This window comes from Oryzias latipes, chromosome 5, assembly GCF_002234675.1.
Source record: "Oryzias latipes chromosome 5, ASM223467v1".
NCBI classification, from domain to species: Eukaryota; Metazoa; Chordata; class Actinopteri; order Beloniformes; family Adrianichthyidae; genus Oryzias; species Oryzias latipes.
In genome coordinates this window covers 13409483-13429192 of record NC_019863.2, presented here as the reverse complement: position 1 = coordinate 13429192, position 19710 = coordinate 13409483, and the positions used below count along the sequence as shown (strand labels likewise).

The 19710-nt window shown below is 38.5% G+C and overlaps 1 protein-coding gene and 1 long non-coding RNA gene across 3 annotated transcripts in view; one reads left to right on the top strand and one right to left on the bottom strand.

Annotated features, from left to right (window-relative positions):
- Positions 1-19710, top strand: part of LOC101172155 (protein FAM19A2) — a 124960-nt gene that overhangs the window by 18336 nt on the left and 86914 nt on the right. The gene's annotated exons all lie outside the window — the stretch shown is intronic.
- Positions 15531-16405, bottom strand: LOC111947442. Its single transcript, XR_002873284.1, has 2 exons — positions 16335-16405; positions 15531-15902 (listed from the first exon to the last, which is right to left on the bottom strand). It is a non-coding gene; the product is annotated as an uncharacterized LOC111947442 (long non-coding RNA).

Sequence of the window (19710 nt, the reverse complement as noted above, 5' to 3'; positions counted from 1 at the left end):
AATAAAAGGCTTTTCTGCTTCTATTAACATTTTCAAACAATTGCCGATATTTAGCACATTTTGGCAGCGTGTGTAGGCCTGTGAGCACAATTAAACTTTTGAAAATACTCAGATAGTTGTGTAAGGAGAGGCTGCATGCTGTGAACGGAATATTAATGTCACTTGGGAAAGAAGACTTGGTAAAAATCCTTAAAACTCATTTTGAAGAAACAAGCATTAACAAAGTTTGTAATACTTCAACAGAAATGACTCACACGAGTTTAACCCTCAGATGAGTTTTTTTTAATGGTGTGAAACCAAGATATGGTTTTCTGTTCCTAATCAGTCTTTATCTAAGAGCAGATTTTGAGTATTCTGAAACTAAACACGACACTGACAAACATCAGATCAAGTTACGTCATATCATATTCTTTTAAAGCTTTTCTAATTGCTGGTTCACTAAAAAATATTGTCTACTGATTCTCTTTTTTCATCTAACTTTCTTTTTTAATGTAGAAAAATGTGTTTGATTTTTGGTAAAGTGGTTGTCTTAATTTGAAAAAGCAAAACACAACATCTCACGAAGAGCAAGCTGTCCTCCAATGTCCTCCCTATGGTCTTCCATGCTCAGAATTGCGAAGGGGTAGGAAAGAAATAAGGCAGTACATTTCTAATTTCAAGTGAAACTATTTCTGCAAGCAAATGACAATGAAAGCATTTTGTTTACTGCAGAACATTTTCAAATAGTGACATGTTTCTCAGTGGAAGCAAAGGTGCATAGGTAGAGCCACCGACCTCTGATTGGAAGATCGCAGGTTCGATTCCCGCCCCACCTGGCTATGTGTCGAAGTTTCCTTAGGAAAGACACTAAACCTCACATTGCTCCTGGTGGTTATGGGTTGGTGCCAGTGTAAGGCAGCTGAGCCACCATCAGTGTGCGAATATGTGTGTGTGTGTGGGTGAACACGACTGTGACTGTAACTACGATTATTTGTGATAAATAATGACTTTCGCCTGGAAAATATGGCCTTGTAAAATTGAGAAACTATGATGAAAATACGAAAAGCTCTTGTTACATGCAGTGATTTGATGGGGTTTACAAGTCAGCAAAATCACGATAGTCTGGCTGGTTAAATTTGGTATGTAAGTATAGACTAAGGCAAAAGCAGACTCATTGTTGCTTAACCCATAAGAACCCAGACCTATTTTTTTCCTAAAATAAAATTATGTGTGTTTTACCACAAACGTGGACCACAGAATCAATTTATGATATTTTTCTGTAACACTGATGTCACCATGGGTTCTTATGGGTAAAGAGGCTCTCTGTGAACAAACATTGCCTGTGTGGCTGTAAATGGAGTCAGTGCTGTCTGCTGTAAATATCTTTTGAGAATGTTGAAATGCTTTCCAATTTCTTTGTATCCACCAAGACCAAACCTTTTTTTTTTTTTTTTTTTTTTTTTGCAAAACCCCTTAACTATAGTCTTAGTCACATGCACCCACATGGTGGACCCACGTGAGTGCTGGGTTTTTGGTTTGTTTGGCACATGAAGGGTCGTAGTCAGGAGGTGTGTCTCCCAGTTTCCTTAAGGTTGATTTGGCCACCTCAAGGGACGTCATGAAAATGGATCGCACCATTGTCGTTTATAGCATACTGGAAGTATTCGTAAAGCTAATGTAAGTTGCATGTACTTACGATGTACAAGTGATGCTGTTGTGCGGTGGCCTTACACCACATTCATCAGTAAGGTGCACATGCTGCATGCATGGGGTGTGCAGGTGCAATGTAAGTGACCATAGAATGCCCACACAAGCTACGCTGCTCCATAATTTTCTCATTTCTAGCAGCCAGGATGCACACATGAGGTGCACAATGATTACATGAATGGCACCAATGGGCCCCTTGTGCAGTCTGCATGATTTGGGTGGGTTAGAAAAATAATCACCTACTTCACCCTTACTTATTTATGTGTTTACTTATGTGTTGTTTAAGTGTTCGCTATGACCTGTCGCCTGGAGAATCCCTATAGAACAAAATGTGCATGATTATTTTCACTTCCCAGGCTAAACAGTGGTCTACGATCTTGCTTTTTACTGGGGGTCACCTGTCTGCCCCGTACAGATTTGCCCATTATTCAGTATAACGAAATTTTATTATTTTATTAAGTATAAGATGACTGAAAGGCAAAGAGACCAAACTGTAAAAAATAAACTTTAGAAAGTGTAATCTGTGTTTAAACAGTACAGAATACTCAATTACAAATTTCACTTTGTGAATTCCTATGCAGCCACCTATGCGTCCTGCTGCACCACCTGTGGCCCTGCAGGGCTTATCACAGTTTATCAGATTGTCTGACATCACAAGTCCACAAAAGGCAATGCGCCAAATTGAAATTAGGTCACATGTGGGTGAGGAGAGGGAACCCACTCTAGAGTCACACTCAGATGGATGGAAAATTTGGACTTTGATTCTCTAAATATGTTAAAGGTTTGTGTGGACATTATAGCAAAAATTTACTTTAAGAAAAAAAGGGGAAACATGACTGCTTCCTACACTAAGTTAAAAAAGAAAACCTGTGGTAACAAGCTAAACGTTGCTAACTATTTAATCTTTTTCCAATTCTACTAAAAGTAATTCTTAATGTTTAAAACTGAGAAGCATCTTCAAATTATGCATTTTTTTCTTGTCTTCATTAATTATCTTGAGAAACTATTTGCTACGTAACGTTTCTTTGCCCTTTGCCTTTCAGAGTTTGTCTGCCAACTCCTGTTGTTATGGATTTGTTTTCCCACAAAGACTGCTGCTATTGATTAAGTGCATCAGTCTTGTGTGGATGCACATGTTGTTGTGTGTTCATTAGTGTATATAACTGCTGTGCCTACAAGCGACCGCATAGTTGCGGGCTCTGAAGGGGTGGAGCAGAAACGATGCTCCCATGCATCACTGTGAAGCAGAGTTCATTAGGAGCATGCAGGCCACATAGCTGCCTCTGTGGCTCCAGAACTGAAGCTGGTGCTGCATGAACGAGGTCTAGATGTGATCCCACAAACACAAGCTTCAATGATAATAAATATTTTAAGTATCTTCAAGCACAAAATTGGAATTTCGTTCAGAAGATTGCTGCAAATCTCTATGATTCCAATTCTTAAACGTTTAAGCCTAAAATTAGTGAAGTAAGATGGTGTTTTTGGTGTTTTTAACATGTCGTTATTTTAAATGGGGGACATATATAATAAAAATTAAGCTTAAATTGCATTTCTGAGTATTTCTTTGTTCAAATCGTTGTGAATGAGGGCCAGACAAAAAGGGCTGTTTAAAAAAGAGCATATTTGTAAGGCAAATACACAGGGCAAAAGCCTCCTGCTCCACTTCAGTCTGATGCATCCACTCGCAGACACATAGATCCGTGTACGTCTTTGTTTTCCTGTACGGCTCCGATATTGTTTGCCATTTTTCTGTGCCCCTAATGTAAGGTTGGGGGTGTGAGGGGCTGTAAGCTAGTGGGAAATAGTGTAAACAGAGAGCTCTCAGCAATGGGAATATGGGGGCAGGGTTGCTTGATGCCCACAGTCCCATTCATAACTCAGAGGTAAATTTTGAATTAATTTGTGCTGCTCTGAAGAAACTAGTGTATGTCCTAAAAACAATTTGATTTGGGCTAAAATCATAATTAAAAGACCACTGGAAAATAGCTTAAAACTTGAAAATAGCTCAAAAGATGATTGGAGTGGAACTTCAAATTTAGCTTTTTTGTATGCAGTTTCGTGTAGCATATGTTCAATTTTGTTAAAAAATGACATTTTTGTCGAACATTTGGCATTTATTCACCAATAAGTTCAAAAGTACAGCACTGATTAAAGTTAATTACTACTTTTACACTTTTAGTTTTTAAACCATATCTTTTTTTGTATAAGACTACCAGATCAGATCAAATCAAATCAAACTTCACTTATAAAGCAAAACAAAGACTTTCGCATGAGAAAGCAATACATTATATACATATACATATATATACATACCTACATACATACATACCTACATACATACATACATGCATACATGCATACTTGCATGCATACATACATACATACATACATACATACATACATACATACATACATACATACATACATACATACATACATACATACATACATACATACATACATACATACATACATACATACATACATACATACATACATACATACATACATACATACATACATACATACATACATACATACATACATACATACATAAATACATACATACATATGGCCCATTCACTCCAGTTTGCTACAGCCATAAGTGACAATCACTGCAGAAATCCTGCAATGAAGAAATGTTCACTTAGATAAACCTTTGTAGCCTTTGTTAATTGCCAAAAGTCACAACAGGGATAGAAACTGACAGTGGCTTTGTGACCCCTCCACTAACATTCAGCTTAATGATGCGGTCTGGAATTAATAAATCATGTTCACATTTTTCTTCATTTTATTTGACATAAAGTGTGGAGCCCAGTGTTGCAAAAACATACATTTTAAAAACCATTAGTTTAACTTAGTTAAAGTCCCATAACTCAGTATATTTAGTTTTTTAAGGTAGTTTTTAAAATGCAGCAGCATAAACAAAACTGGTAGAGACTCAGAGGATGTGCTGTTTTTCCGACTTTAGTTTAGTGTTAATGATAAAAACTGTAGGTGTAAAAATAAAAAAAACAAATAGGGAGAGCTCTATTTCACATATGGAAATGCAGACTGAGCAGTGCAGATGCAGTATTTACAGGTGTTTAGTGAACGTGAGCCTACTAACCCCTGTATGCATGCATACAGCACAGTGTGATTGTGTGGTAGATGAAAAGCCTGTTTCCATACCTGTGTGTCTTTAAATAGAACACATATTTTTAAAGGCTTATACATGTCTGTTTTTTTTGTTGTTTGATTCCTTGTTTGTTGCATTGCTTTCCGACACTCTGCTGCCACATTCAGGCTTGTTGGGAAATATTTAAAAAACACTTTCTAAAGGACAAAAAGGTCAATCTGAAAGACGAGGCGTGGGCAGACTTTCAGAGTAATCACAGCTCGTCAAACAACTTGCGTCACATCGAAGCCTGTTTAATATTTCCACTGTGTTCTCCTTGTTTACTCATACAGTAACAAAGCAAAGATGTAGTCTGTTTAATGTCAATCCGGATAAGCTCATTATGTCTAAGAGTGTTTGTTTTTAACAACAGTGACCTTCAAGGGACAGAAAAGTGCATTAAAATCTCAAGCATCCTTTTGTAAATATTCAGTGATGCAGAATACATTCAACAAATCAGCCGGAAGATTTGTTTCTGGAAAAACAAAAACGTCTTCATTGAGAGGATTCAAATATCCAAAACTCCTGTGAAAGACAACTTTTTAGGCTTTACGTCCTTCAACAGTTTTTTTATCAGTACGAGAAAAATGCCGGTTTCATTTTGATTTTTGTTTTTGTTATTATGAGAACTCTACAGTCGCCCCGAAGTCCAAATTCAATCAAATCCTGTTTCCGTAAAGGAATCATTTTGGAAAACAAAAGTAATTTCCAGAAACCAAAATACAATGTAAAAAAATGAAACAAAAGAAGAAACCGGAAAAGGTAGGGCCTATGGGACATTTATGATTGGATCGATGACGTTTGTCCAACATTCCAACCTGGACATTATTTGGCATTTAGTGATACTGGATATGCTCCATACTGATCATAAAACCTTTATTAGTATACAGACATTGAAGAGGCACTTGAAAAAATGCAAACGTCAAAAAACAAATGTTATGTTCCAATCAGTAATGTCTTAGAGCACCTATCCCTTTCTGGTTTCTTATTGTGTTTCGTTAGATTTCTAGAATAAAATTATGTTCTTTTTTATTTATTTTGCTTTTTTTTATTGTCCGTGTGATCAGATGTTTTTGCACTGAGGGATTTGTTGCTTTGATTTGCACTTCAGGGCTGCTGTAGAACTCTCAATTTTTAGGATTTTAAATCAATCTACTTATTAAAATAAAAGAGCTTTTACTACTGAGAAATCAATATTCTGTGTTTCTAATAGTGTTTAGCCACTTGCATTTTTTCCTCAGGAAGCATCACTTTTACTGTCTTTTATTCCATTCATCCATTCTGCAAAACATTGACCAGGATAGAAATACCAAACCTTGTGTTGAAATGTAATCCAAATGTTCATATACGTACTCATTAAAATATGAAACCTATTAATTTTTAAAAGACAAATTGCCATGATGAGCAGTATTTTGTTTAGATAGATAGATAGAAATAATTCATAAGTGCATCTTTTTGTCACTAAAAACAGGAAATTATGATTAAGTTGTCGTTATATAAAAGTCATTAATAAAGCAGGTTACAGATTTTAAATGTACAGGTGAAATAAAAATGGGTACAGAAAATGTTGAATCACCAACTGAGTTGTTTCCTCTCACTGCAGTGCAGCACATTTTTAACCACCCCAATTCACACGGTGAGCCAACCAAAGTCAGACAGCTGGTCAGATTTAGTTGGACTTCATGTGCTTTGTGACCAATGGGCTTTTGGTTCTCAGCAAGTGCAGTCGTTGTGACCTCTGAAGTTATCCTCAGCCATTTCTAAAACTCCTGACAGCTGCACATGAATCATTTGGCTCCATACGGGTTACTATGAAGCTGAAATTAGGTTATATATATTTTTTCCCAACTAGTTGTCAGGATTCTGTGTCTCCTGTGTCATGTGTGATTGTGAGTGTGCCTTCCTGGAAAAAAATCTATATGCAGTTTTCAGTAAGTGCTGAATTCTGGTTTTCTTTTGTGTTTTCTGGTCAGTGGGTGGTGGTGCACTGAAGCAGATGTGGCATTTAAATGGCCTTTTTTTTGGAAGCAGGTGGCTGAGTGTGATAGATCATATATGTCATCACCGGTATTGCCTTGTTCAGTTATAGTGCTACAGCAATGCGGCCCTCTCTTAGCGCTTCAGTGGGTGCAGATGCTCAAGTGTGGAGGTTGCGTCGTGCACGCCCACGCCCACTTAGGATCCTTGTGGAGACATTTAGATTTGTGCAAACTCAGCTGCTCACCTGTGGGGTTTTGTTAGTGCTAAAAACCAGCAGGAATATCGCCTCCTTAAAGTCCCACTCCAATCATCTTTTGATCTATTTTAAACAGGATCCCAGAGGTTTTTTTAAATTTATGATTAAGATGTTTTTAGCCCAAATCCAAAAACCGGTGCTATTTTCTTGGACATAGTTTCTGCAGATCGGTAGGAGTTCATCAGAAATTTCCCTCTGAGTTGTGAGCAGGAAGTAAGCCTCCACTCATGTGCTGTATGATCCCTTGGTTTACACTCTCTCCTGCTAGCTTACAGCCTCTCACAACCCCAACCTAACATTGCCAGTGCAATCAAAATGGCGAGCGGTAAAGTTTTGAACCAGATGGCAGTTCAGACGTACTTAGATCTAGGGGCGGACCAGGGAGCTTGTGGCCCACCGATTGTAACTGTTATGTCACAGCTACAAGCTTTTTCTAATGCTTTTTTTTTTATTTGAACAAAGAAATACTCCAAAACACAATTTTGAGATGAACTTTCTTTATATAGATCCTCCATCATCAGAAAAATGACACAAGAACATTTTAAAAACACCAAACACACAGTTTTCATTTTCATTGTCTTGAATAACTCCTAAAAGTCTACTAGCATCAAAAGCTAAAGTGAGGTTGATGCGGGAAACGTCCTGGGAAGCCTAAAAAATGGAGACAAAACTTGGTTAGTTATTTCTTCCACAAACTCTATATTGACCTAGCCCAACTGTAATAAATGAAACAGAATGATTATAATTATAGCTGCATCCAATTCCATAATGATGTGTTTGCCTGTTTGCTCTTTCTCCTCGGGGTCTGTTCCATTTCTCTTCTCCTGCTGCTGCTCTTTATTCCCGGTGAGGCGAGAGGGCGTTTTGAACGAGCCCACAGCAAACAGGACTAAAAATAATGACTCTGTGGCTCTGTTTGAGCTTTGCTGCTCTTTGCTTTTCCCTCAGGAATAGCTCTGTAAATACACACAGTGCCGGGGCTGCCGCGCAGCTTTGGGCTGTCTGCACGCCTCCTCAGTCATTTTCTTGAAATATCCAAAAGCTTTATTGATCTGGCCCCTGTCAGAGTGGCATGCATGCTATCTGTCCACTGCCACTGTCAAGAGAAGTTGTGCGTTTTCCGAGCTCCTTGTTTGTGCTACAGCGTGGTGAAATCAAGCAAAGAGCTAGGCGCGAGCTGTTGAGAAACTGTGCTAAATTATTGTTTGTCTTTCGGTGACATCGTCCCTCAGAGGGGCTGCATGCCTAATTTGTGAACAATCACTTCAAACCATGTGATTTCTGCTGCTCTAGCTTGTTCTGACACTGCTCCCCACTGCTCCATTAATTTGAATCAAATATTCATATTACACAAACACCTTGGAAAACTGGGTGCAGTGTCGATGCAAAATTAAGCTTTGTTTCAAATTATTGCCCCAAATAAACATCAATTAGCGTACTGGATGGGGTAATACACTTATGGTGTCCAACCACAGGCAGAGGGAGAAGCAGCAGGAAGTGTTGCTAATTGAGCTCCTGCTGTCTGTTCTATCAGCAGCTGCAGCTCTTTGTGCCATAAACTCTTACTTTTTAAAGTTTTTTTTTCTGCCTCTGTTTCCACCACACTTTCTGAGTTCATATCCTTTTTTATTTCTTCTTGACTTCTTTCTTCAGCTCACTATTTCACTCTCTTGCCATCCTTTTATACATCCTGAAATTTCTGCCGTCTCCCTCTGCCGGCTTTCCACACCTCTGCTAAATTCTTAATTTTCTGCCTCACCTCACGTGTTCCTTTGCTCTCTCATTCCTTCATCTGCCTCCCTCTTAGCCTTTCTGAGTATCAGTCCTCCGGCTTCTCCCCCCTTAAGTGAAATGCAACATACATGGCCGGAGTGTGTTAACTGTAACTGGTGCTCTGGTCAGAGATGTTTCAAGTGGTTTACATGAGCTAATTTACGAGTAAATACACAGTAACCGACAACATACTTCAGCCAAAATGTCTGATGGGATGCTTTTATTCAATTCATTAAATTTAGTTACCAATCATAAACATACTCTGTTTCCCTTCTAATAACTCAAAGCTAAGAGTAGTTAAAGTAGATTATTATCACTTAATAAACTTGTTTCTGCCCCTTTATTCTTTATAGTAGTTAGCATGACCGTACTCAATTTTTCATTGTTATTAAAACCTACAGCATGGTTCATATCTATCTATCTATCTATCTATCTATCTATCTATCTATCTATCTATCTATCTATCTATCTATCTATCTATCTATCTATCTATCTATCTATCTATCTATCTATCTATCTATCTATCTATCTATCTATCTATCTATCTATCTATCTATCTATCTATCTATCTATCTATCTATCTATCTATCTATCTATCTATCTATCTATCTATCTATCTCAGTATATCAGTCATGTTGTTTTGCATAGTTTGGCTGGGTGCGACTTATACTTATACTCATACTCATACTTATACTTATACTTATACTTAAACTTATACTTATACTTATACTTATACTTATACTTATACTAACCAACCAGAGAGAGAGAATAACAAAATATCTGTCAGGTTGAGAAGACGGGGCCGCGTACAAAGCTGACTCATTCACAAGGGTGGCTGATGTTAGTTCCCTGAAGGCTAGGGCTGGATTCGCAGAACTAGACAGCTGAGCATGCGGTGATGACGACACGAGGATCGCCGTTTCCGGACCAAGCGAATTAAAATGAGAAAAGGAGCCACTGACGCTGCATAAAAGAGACCAATGACAAATAAAATGCCTACAAATGAGAGACAGGTCCAACGACAGACTAATTCAAAACGCTGGTTAAACTATTGAATGGACACAGCAGCTTTAACAGAAAAGAAACAAAACAAAACAGAGAGCCACCATAACGGAGCCAGCATCGAATGATGGCCAAGATTTACATCCGGCTCCTAAATAACACAGCAACAGAGAAAAACCCCAAAGGCCACAACAAATTTAGCCAGCATGAGAAACCGGTCCAGGCGAGGACCGCCAGCCTTCACTAACACGGAAAAGACCCCACAATCCCCGAAACGATACCCGGACGACACAGAGCCACACAGCAGAAACCGAACCAGGTGCACATCATTACGTTCAAGAAAAAATAACTGCAATTCCCAGGGTCCTTAGGGGCATGATGTCACCGATGACCAGGTTTAGCAGAGAACCAGGAAGAGCCTCGGAAAAGCCTCAACACAGAAAGAACACAGGAGGATGGCAGCATGGCACGCTCACCATAGGGATTCCGGTGATCACGGCATTCAAGAAGGCCCATACATCTCCCGATCGAGCGCCACTGACAACCCGAACACTGCAGGACTCTGCCCCCCAGACGCGCCGGGAGCCGTGAAACCACCTGCTGAACAGCCGCAAAAGGAGGGGCAGACGTGGGGAAGACGGACGCCCCCACATCATAAAAAGGGGGACCAACGAGTCCGGAAAAGAACGGGGGGAAGACATCATGACGCTGAAAAAGCTAGAACAGCGCGCATGGAGAACCGGTGACGAACGCAGAGCTCGCGGAAATGGAAGAAGAGGATTGGACCGCACCTGGAACTTAAGTAGGACGCAGAACAGGTGAGTTGATTAGACTGAACCGCCGGCAGGGAGGAGTAACCAGGTAAACGCACTGCTCGAGTTGCCTGCCCGAAATACACCCAGGGTCGTTCACTACGTGTTATGGTTTTGTGTTTTACTTCAAAGAAAATTGACAATGAAGCCAAATATTTTTTAGAAACATTTCTTTATCTGTAGCTCAAAAACGAGAAACAAAAAAAAAAAAGAGGAGCCATTTGTCGGATGTAATTTTGTTTTTAACAAAGTTTACAACTATTGTTCTCAAGAGCAAAAAACATCTGGTTTGTTTAGTTTTTTTTCTTTCTTTTTTTATTCTTGTTTGGAGCATAAACAATTGAGGAAACTATGAAGAACCAACCTTATGGAAATTATTACTAATAACCCGGGGCATCTGTTGAGCCAATGGCTTCACCACATTTTCAACCACACTTTTTCACTGCTACGGGCACCAGCTGTTTCCAGTATTTATGATGTGTATTGTGTGTACTGTGATTTTCTTTTTAAGCAGTTGGTCATGTCTCCCTATCTATCTCTTTACTGATTAGCGAGCAACTTTAACTTTTTCGCTCACTGGATTTTTGCTGTGTCACTGAAGAAATTCTGATGGTGCAAGTGGATCTATTATTTGATCAAATGATTATGAGGTCACCCTTATCCTCATGCTGTCTCATGATAGTGGAGTTGTCCAACATCAGACTTCTTTAATCCATTATTTCCTCTATTGGTTGGATCTGGGATGTGCACCAGTTCGTATTGAAGCTGCTTCAGCTTCTAATTTTACTCCTGTTTTATTACCCTTCCGTTGGGTTTTTCCTCATTTTTATTGGAAAGCACAGTTAAAAGAGCGTATTAACCCATGGTGTCACAGCAGTTAAACTTTCCACCAAAGATATATGTGCTTCCTGCATTGTAAATAAATGTAAAGTTTAGCAAATGCTTTTTGCAACTACATTTTTTTTAGCATCAGCACATTGTCTATTCTTTTTTTAATTATTAATTGCGGGACTGTGGAGTTTAACTTGATTCTGAATATATTTGCAAAACACAGTTTCCTAGAATTTAATGGCTTAATGATTTCAGGACGGCCGGCTCATTATTTTCCAGATTTGTGAAATATGTAGAACATTACTTGTATAGAGTATGGCAGTGGGTGTTGACAGGTATTTTGAGAAAAACATTGCAAATTGTGCACTGTATTGCTATTTTTATTATTTGGCTTGAGCACATTTAGGCTAAATATACTGGTAATCTAAGAAACACATCCAAATGCTGGAAAATTTCAGTTTTCCTCTAGGCACCATTAGTTTTTCTTTAACAAGCATCTGGTCAAAGATAAAAAATAAAGTTATGGGTCAGCATTCTGGCCTTGAAAAGGCTGCCTTTTCAGCTTTCTGATGTGGTGTAATGCTGCACGGATGGCTCTTTAGACTGTGGAGGATGAAGTAAAAAAAACAAATAGAGGAACTTCAGAATATTGTAATTTTCGCTCTGGTGGAATTTTTTGCAGGTGGTGTGTTGAGACTGTCTCTATGAGTCATAGTCTTTTTTCATTCTCAGGCTCATTATCCTTGAATGTTCTGTAGAGTCTTAACCCTCAATCTAGTCTATATGAAATAATTTATTTTGAAACAACTAAGAATTACAGGTATTCTATTACTTTTACAAAACAAGATTGATAAAAGACACATATATGTGTGTGTAACTTTGACTACCCTATATGTATATAAATAAAATGTATAAAAACACATACATTGTATTTAGTGCTGTATAGAGTGCACCAGATTAAAAGATAAACTGTCAATAAATGGTCAGAGTCTATATCTTCCAATAGTGGCCAGTCTGTAATTGACGCCGGTCTCCAATAAACTTCGGGTCCAACAGTTCTTTGTTATTTTAGTCGCCGTTTTCTGATACCCTAACCCTAACAATGGCCAAGACACGCTCATTCGATCAAAATTTTCAGTGGTGGCATACGCCAAAGAACATTCAGGTGAGGAATCTGCACAATATTTAGTGATGGATCCTATAGTCTCAGAGAATAGCGCAAGCTGATGGGTGATATTGAGAAGACGGCTTCAGAAAAAGAAGCAACAAGCAAACGACTGTCTGGTGGAGGTGCAAAGAAAACAACACGGAAAGGTGTCTCCAGGAAAATGATTGGTATGAAAGCGAAGAGAATTTTTGATAGGGAGATTGCTGATGCTTCAAAAAGAAACAAAACGTTCGCAGCAAGTGCCACTTAGAAAATAACAAAATATTCTCATTTATAATTTCATTAATTCCTGAAATGTATATATGGTGTTTTTTTTTCTGCATTTCTTGACCGAATTTCACAGCAAAATCAACCTATTAGCCATTACCATTCTGGCTGTGATAGAATAAACGCTAGTCTTCAACAGACACCTGTCCCTTAGAAGCACGGGGCTGGCTGCCAAATCTTTGGAATAAACGCTGGGGTTATTGTTGGAACAGTATGTCATTTATAAGGTGTATCGAACTATAAGGCAGATTAAGCGAGAGAGCAGAGTCAGGGATAAGTCCGTCAGTCATACCGTTATAACTGTGTTGACAGTAACACCAGAACTTGTTTGTAACACGCTACACTTGAGCCATGTTAGAAGCATTAGCCATTTTGGAACCATTAGCCATGTGAGCGTATTTACAATGCCTGTAACTTTGTTTTGCCACATGTAAAAAAAAACAGACAAATAAATAAAGGTTACTGTGACTGTGACACCCTACCTTGTTTGCAACCCTAAAAAAGCAGACTGACATTCTAACAGAGCCCCCTGTACCTTTTAAAAAACGCTTTGACATCTTAATGATAAAGGACACTTTACGGCAATGTTTTCTTTTTTTTTAAAGTGCACCTGAGAGTGCAGAAAATGTATATTTTACTAAACATCTCTGTGTATCCCTGGAAACTTCACCATGTGATAGGAAAGTTTTCAACTTCCTGTAACTTTTCTAAATTATTTTTGCATGAGTATATGGTAACTTTCCTGAAAGCATCTGTATTTATCGAGACTTTTATTTAAAAAAAATTACAGGTTGTCATTTTTCCTGAGTTTCTGCTGAAGTAATTTCTTCAGAATCACACTGAGAAAAGCTTGCCTACATTTAAAATGCATTTGGACCTAGCTCTGCTTGAAACAGAATTTACCCACACTAAAACTCCCAGCCTTCATTGCAATCATGTCACAGCATTGATTGTGCGACTGCATAGCCCTGCTGACAGCTGTCCTTGCTATGCCTTAACAAGCAGGAGGTAAATATTGCACTCCGCTGGGGGTTGATTGAATACGTTTGCATAATTTCTGTCCAGAAAGGAGACAGGCAGCTGGATGTCTGATTACTTCAACCGTTACTTTAAGACTGACAGGTGAGGAAAAAAGTGGGGGAACTCTGAAACACATCAGGAAATGCAGATGTTCTGCAAAGGGGCAGATGTTATGCTTCGTTCCTGTGTTAGATCATTTCTGCGGTATAATGAATCTCCCTCACATGGCTTGTGTAGAGAATGCCTCCTCCAGGTAATTCGCTGCCAGAGATCAGCCTCTCTCTGTGCCCTCTCAAGCAAGACCAACTCCCTTGAAAAGATTCTTCACAGAGAAGATGGTCTGACAATAAAAGTAGATATTCATGCTCCGGTATAGCATTTTGTCAAAAGATAAAAGCGTTCCTCTCTTCTGTCTCACTATTGATCAACAGCGAGGAGCACAGAGCAAAGGCAAACCCTATTTTCTTTAACAGACCTGCTATCTGCACTGTCTAGAGGGTGTCATTTGCTATGAATAGCCCTGGAGTAATTAGAAACACGCCTCTTTTTTAGAAGAAAAAGTAGGATTGTAAAAAGTGATGAAGAAATTTCATTTAGAGGTTGAAGGATGGGGCCTCCTGGCTGAGAACAGATGCCAGGCCTGAATGTTTGGCAGAGGGTGAAACAGGCTCTTGTTGATTTCTAAACCAGTTTTGTGAAGAGACTTTACACCGTCTCCAGCAGCTCTTGAGACATCACCTACACGTCTTGTTACTCATTCTGAGGTTGAGTGGTAACAGGGTGAATTTGAACCTGTTTAGCGCATGTGTGGGAAACTGAAGCAATAAGAAATGATGCGGCTTTTCTGGAAGCTATAAGAAGCAGTGCTTTCTAATTAATAATGAATAAAAGGAAATTGTAATGACTAAGTTAATCTGTACTTAACCATTAACCACACTGTGTAAAAGTATTATAAAATGCCCCTTGCACAACTTTAATAAAGATACATTCATGTTCAAATTTATCATTAAAGTGGGACCTGGCGTCTGAGTGGGTTTGTTTAAGGTCTTTAAGCCTGGGTTTTTGTTTTTTATTTTTATTTGCATTTTTACAGAAGAAAATGGGCATCTAAAAACAGAAATGTTGCTAAAAAAAATTATTTTTACTGTACCTGTTGAGTCAAGCTGGGATGGGATGGCTGTTGCCCCATGTGAGCTGAACAGTTGTCCATCATTTCCTCAGTTTGACATGTGCCCTTTAGCAAGACATCGAAGCCCCGTCTGAGCCCAGTTGTTACTAACCTTTAGATTCCAGTGCATGCTAAATGTTTTGTAATGTGACTGAAATTGACACTAAAAGACTTGCTGCATATATATACTCAAAGAATACACTCTAACACTGAAGAGCAGGGCTTTTCTTTATGTGTAAAAAAAATAAAAATCATATAAAATGCATTCTGATGTACACACATATCACATATCAGCTGTTTTCTCTGCAGGTTAAAGTTGTTAACCCTTTATAGGGCACTCAATGAAATACTCTAAAATTCTAAAATTCAACCTTAGAGTGTTATTGGAGAACATAACAAGACTTCATATCATTGGTGACATTTTTCAATTTTTTTTATTTTCATGTAGAAAATCAATGCCAATGAAGTTACCATATTTGGTCACTTGCCCGTGAGTGGGAAAACAAATTCCAATAAGTATACATATATATATATAAATATAAGAAAAACACATATTATGTATTTGAACATTTGAACATCACTTTTAGAACATAAACGTGCTAATAAAAAAAGTGCTAATAACAAAAGTGTTGAATAGACCCTCACACAACTGTGTGTGAGGGTCTGGGAATGTCCAGGTTGTTGGTGGGTGGGGAGAAGTCGGGGTCTGACACATCATCATCTTGATCCTCATCATCATCACTAATGTCAGGGTGGACTGGCACAACAGCAGTCTCCCTCCTCTTGCCATAAAAAAATGATGGAAGCTAAAAATTAAACACATGCAATAAAACAACTGTCATAACATCATAAACTGACAAAAATCACTCTTTATCACTATTCATAATCTAAAAACAGTATTTAAATTCTCCCTGAATCACTGTATAGTGATATAAAACATTTGGCAATATTAAAACATAATATTCTAAGTTGTATTTCTTTATTTGTAAAGAAAATGCACTAATATGGTTTGTTAGATGCATAGGGCATATGTCCAAAAACAGACATACCAAGTAAAATTTTGTTTTTAGTGAATAGGGCGTATGATCAAATATGGTGCCTGCATTTTTCATGCCGTATTTTCACTCATTTCAATAAATTCTCTGCAAACAACTTATATGTCAACACTTAACACAACTATTCAACAATAAAATGTATGAGTTTCATCAACTTACCATGGTTAGTTTTGACGATTCCTTTGAAAATGTCCAGTGAACTGAGCTGCAAAAGCAACTTTTTCTGATTTTGCAGAAAAAGATTAATTTGATGTGACCCTGCTTTCTGCTGATTGGTCAAGTTGCACAATTGAGTAACCTATAATGTAGAATGATCTTTGCTGAGTCATGGGTAAAGATCCCATGACTCTTGAACTCACTGAGACGGGGGAAGGGCGTGAAAAGTAACAGGTGCGGAAATTACCAAAAACAGTCACTTGCCCTATAAAGGGTTAAAGGGTCTGTTGTCCCATATACCGTATGCTTTACATTTATTAATTATTATCACAAACCTTTTAATTATTAATTTTAAACAGATAGGCTCTTGTGTTTGTCATTTTTCCACTAAAAACCGCTAGAGGACACTGTAGGTGCATCAGTATTTGCTACTGAAACCAACACCGAAGAAGACGTGCCGCTCAGTCTTACGCCAGGCTTAGTGAAATTGATCAGAAGTCATATATTCCAATGCAACGTTAATAAAAAATTTTTTTCCTCATTATCCATATTTTGGCTGCTGCGGTTTATACTCTGGAGCAACTTGCAGTAGTTTACGCTGTTTTTTGAAAATATGTCTTAAGAGCTTTTCCCTAAAACATCAAAACGTGTTCTTCAAATTTAAATCGAAACCCTGGAGAAACTTGTTCTGTAATTGGTCCTGGCCATCAATTGGTAAAAAAACAGAGTTTTGGATTAGCAATCATTGTTACATTTTGTTTTTAGGTCAAACTATAGGGGTATGTTTTTTAAAACTGCAGGATTAACCTGGATCAGTACACTCTTAAGCTACGTTCACACTGGGTATGCGATGTGCATTCAAAACCAACAATGCGGGTTCTTGTGTGTATATAGCCCATAATTTTCACACTGGATAAACAGGGAGGGGACTTTTTCTTTTTCTATTGTTCAATAGTGCATATCCATTACCTAAGGTTGGAAGGGGTTTGGTGAAATGTCAAAACGGTGCAAATCTCGTAAATCTTTCTCCAGACTTTTTCTTTCACAGCTCCATTCAGATATATGACATAATTCCAGCACAAACTGCAATTATTTGTCCTCCATGATCAATTTTGAAACAGTTGGCAGTTCCGTGAATTAAATCAAGTCCCTGCGTGGTCAAAGTCCGACCTTGTGTAACTTGCAACGCACATTCAGTTGCAGCGGATTTTGTACACAGAGCCTGAAAATGGTCTCAGAAATGTGCATAGCTACGCATGCATGCAAGAGTTTTGAACGTGAAAGCCCGAAATGTGCATTTAAGCGCTTTTACATAGATTTTTCGTTGGAAGGGGCAGCTGGAATGGGTGTTTTCGGGGCAGGTGTGAGTGTAGCTTTCACCGATATTAAATTCTCTTTGAGTTACTGTGAAAGCAACATTGGCTCCTCATTACTTATATCAGATTCCAAGTTGATGTTATGTGGTTGTCAATGAAAGACTGTTGTTGCTGAACTGCAGGTGTTATCTAAATGTCTGATGTCTGTCACTTCACTGTTTAAAGTTGTTCAAGAAGAAATACTGTTTCATTTTGGGGTTACTTCCAGTGAATGCATCACTGAAATCAACCAAAACACCATTTTAGCAGTCAGGAGGCTAAACAAGAAGCTCAAGCAGACATTGAACCTCTGACAAGGCGAAGGGAGCAGTTCGTTCATGCGGCCACCTTTCAGACAGTCACATTGCACTTGCATTGTCATTTGACAGACTTGAACACATCACTGTGTCCGGGCTGCTGCTTTGAGCTGTCAGGCTGTTCTACGCGTTGATGCTTTCTTTTTTTTTTAATGGAACATAACTGTGGGCACATGGACAAAAGCAGGAGGGCCTGTCATCCCTGACTCTGACATGAACAGATTGGGGGGAAAAAAACAATTGTTCTTTTTTTACCAAGTCTGGATGCAGATCTGGTCATTGTGTGGAAGATGTTGGCTTCATTTGATGTTGTTATTCTGCAGAGTTGCTCATAGTACTGTTAAATTGACCATTAAGCATGTTTTCACCTGCATCATGTTCATGCTTTGGTTTGCTTATGTGTTATATACACCTGTTTGTCAAGACTAGCAGAGGCAGAGGCTGACACATGACAAAAATTGCTTTCTGACACATGGCATGTGTTGGATGCTACTGCAACTATTCTGTGAAATTGAGTCTCGAGCTTCAGATGAGTGTCTGAGAGAGTTTGCAGGTAATGATTGCATGAAAATTCAAACTTTTGTTTTTTTAACACGGTCTCAGAAAAAGCTGCAGGGCTTCCTGAGTGAGGAACAAACCTCCATTTGTTCTTTCTCTGCCTGCATTCAGTGCAGAAAGGAAAGGCTGTGACGTAAAAAAAAGTCTATTTCTTTGTGCTTCGTTTAAATTGGTATTTTTATGACCGAGGGTCCAGGAGTAGGCACAGAGATGCAGTGAAAGTTATGGCATGCATTTATTGGCAATGCTCTTGTAAATAATGACAATGTTCTGAGCAGCTGTGGTATAATATGCGTGAAAAAGGAGGGAGCTGCAGTTGAATGATTTTTCCTCAAAAGCAGGCAGGGAAAATGGCGGAATTTAAATGGATACAAAAACTGGGGAGAAGATTGGAACGGCTCCAAATATTTAATTACCAACTTTTGATGAATGAAAATCTGCCAGTGAGTGAAGACCAGGGAATAAATACTGCACACTGGACGGAGTGATGGAGGGAAATCATCTGGGAAATGAGAAGACACATCCGCAGAATGTACAGACAGCAGGAAACACAGATTTGGTCATATTGGCAAAGTATCCTCTGTTTTTTTTATGATTTCTGGCTTGCTGTGGCTCTCATGTTTGATGTTCTAGTTGAAAATAATCAAAAAAAGGCTGATGCATTTTGGGTAAAAGAGAGAAACTTTCAATAAGAGATTAACATTTGATTGTCCATTCTCAAAAAGGTCACCCGAGATAACAGCTAGTCATATTTCAAGTAAGTTTTTCGCAACTTTTTCTCCTGCACAGTTCATGTGGAGGATTTATAAAAATCAAGTGTTGTCATTTTTCACAGGGCTTTTGCTTTATCTGATTTGTGCACCATGAAAAGCTTTGGCATTAGTTCTGCCACACAGGAGGGAGCCTGTGCTGCAAAATTCAAAGATTCAACCTGGTTTCTAGAGTTTGTGGAAAAAGAAAAAGCAGCCTGCAAAGGCTACATGAGAAGACTGGAGGAAAGGCAGAGGAGGTGCAGTCAATATTTGAAGAATGTCACCACCACCATGAAGAAAGGCTGACATTTGCTCTCAGTTAACCATTAGACTGGGGTTTTGGCAATTCAATAACTTAATAAAAGTTCAGCAGAACAGTCTAAAGGAAGGAAATATT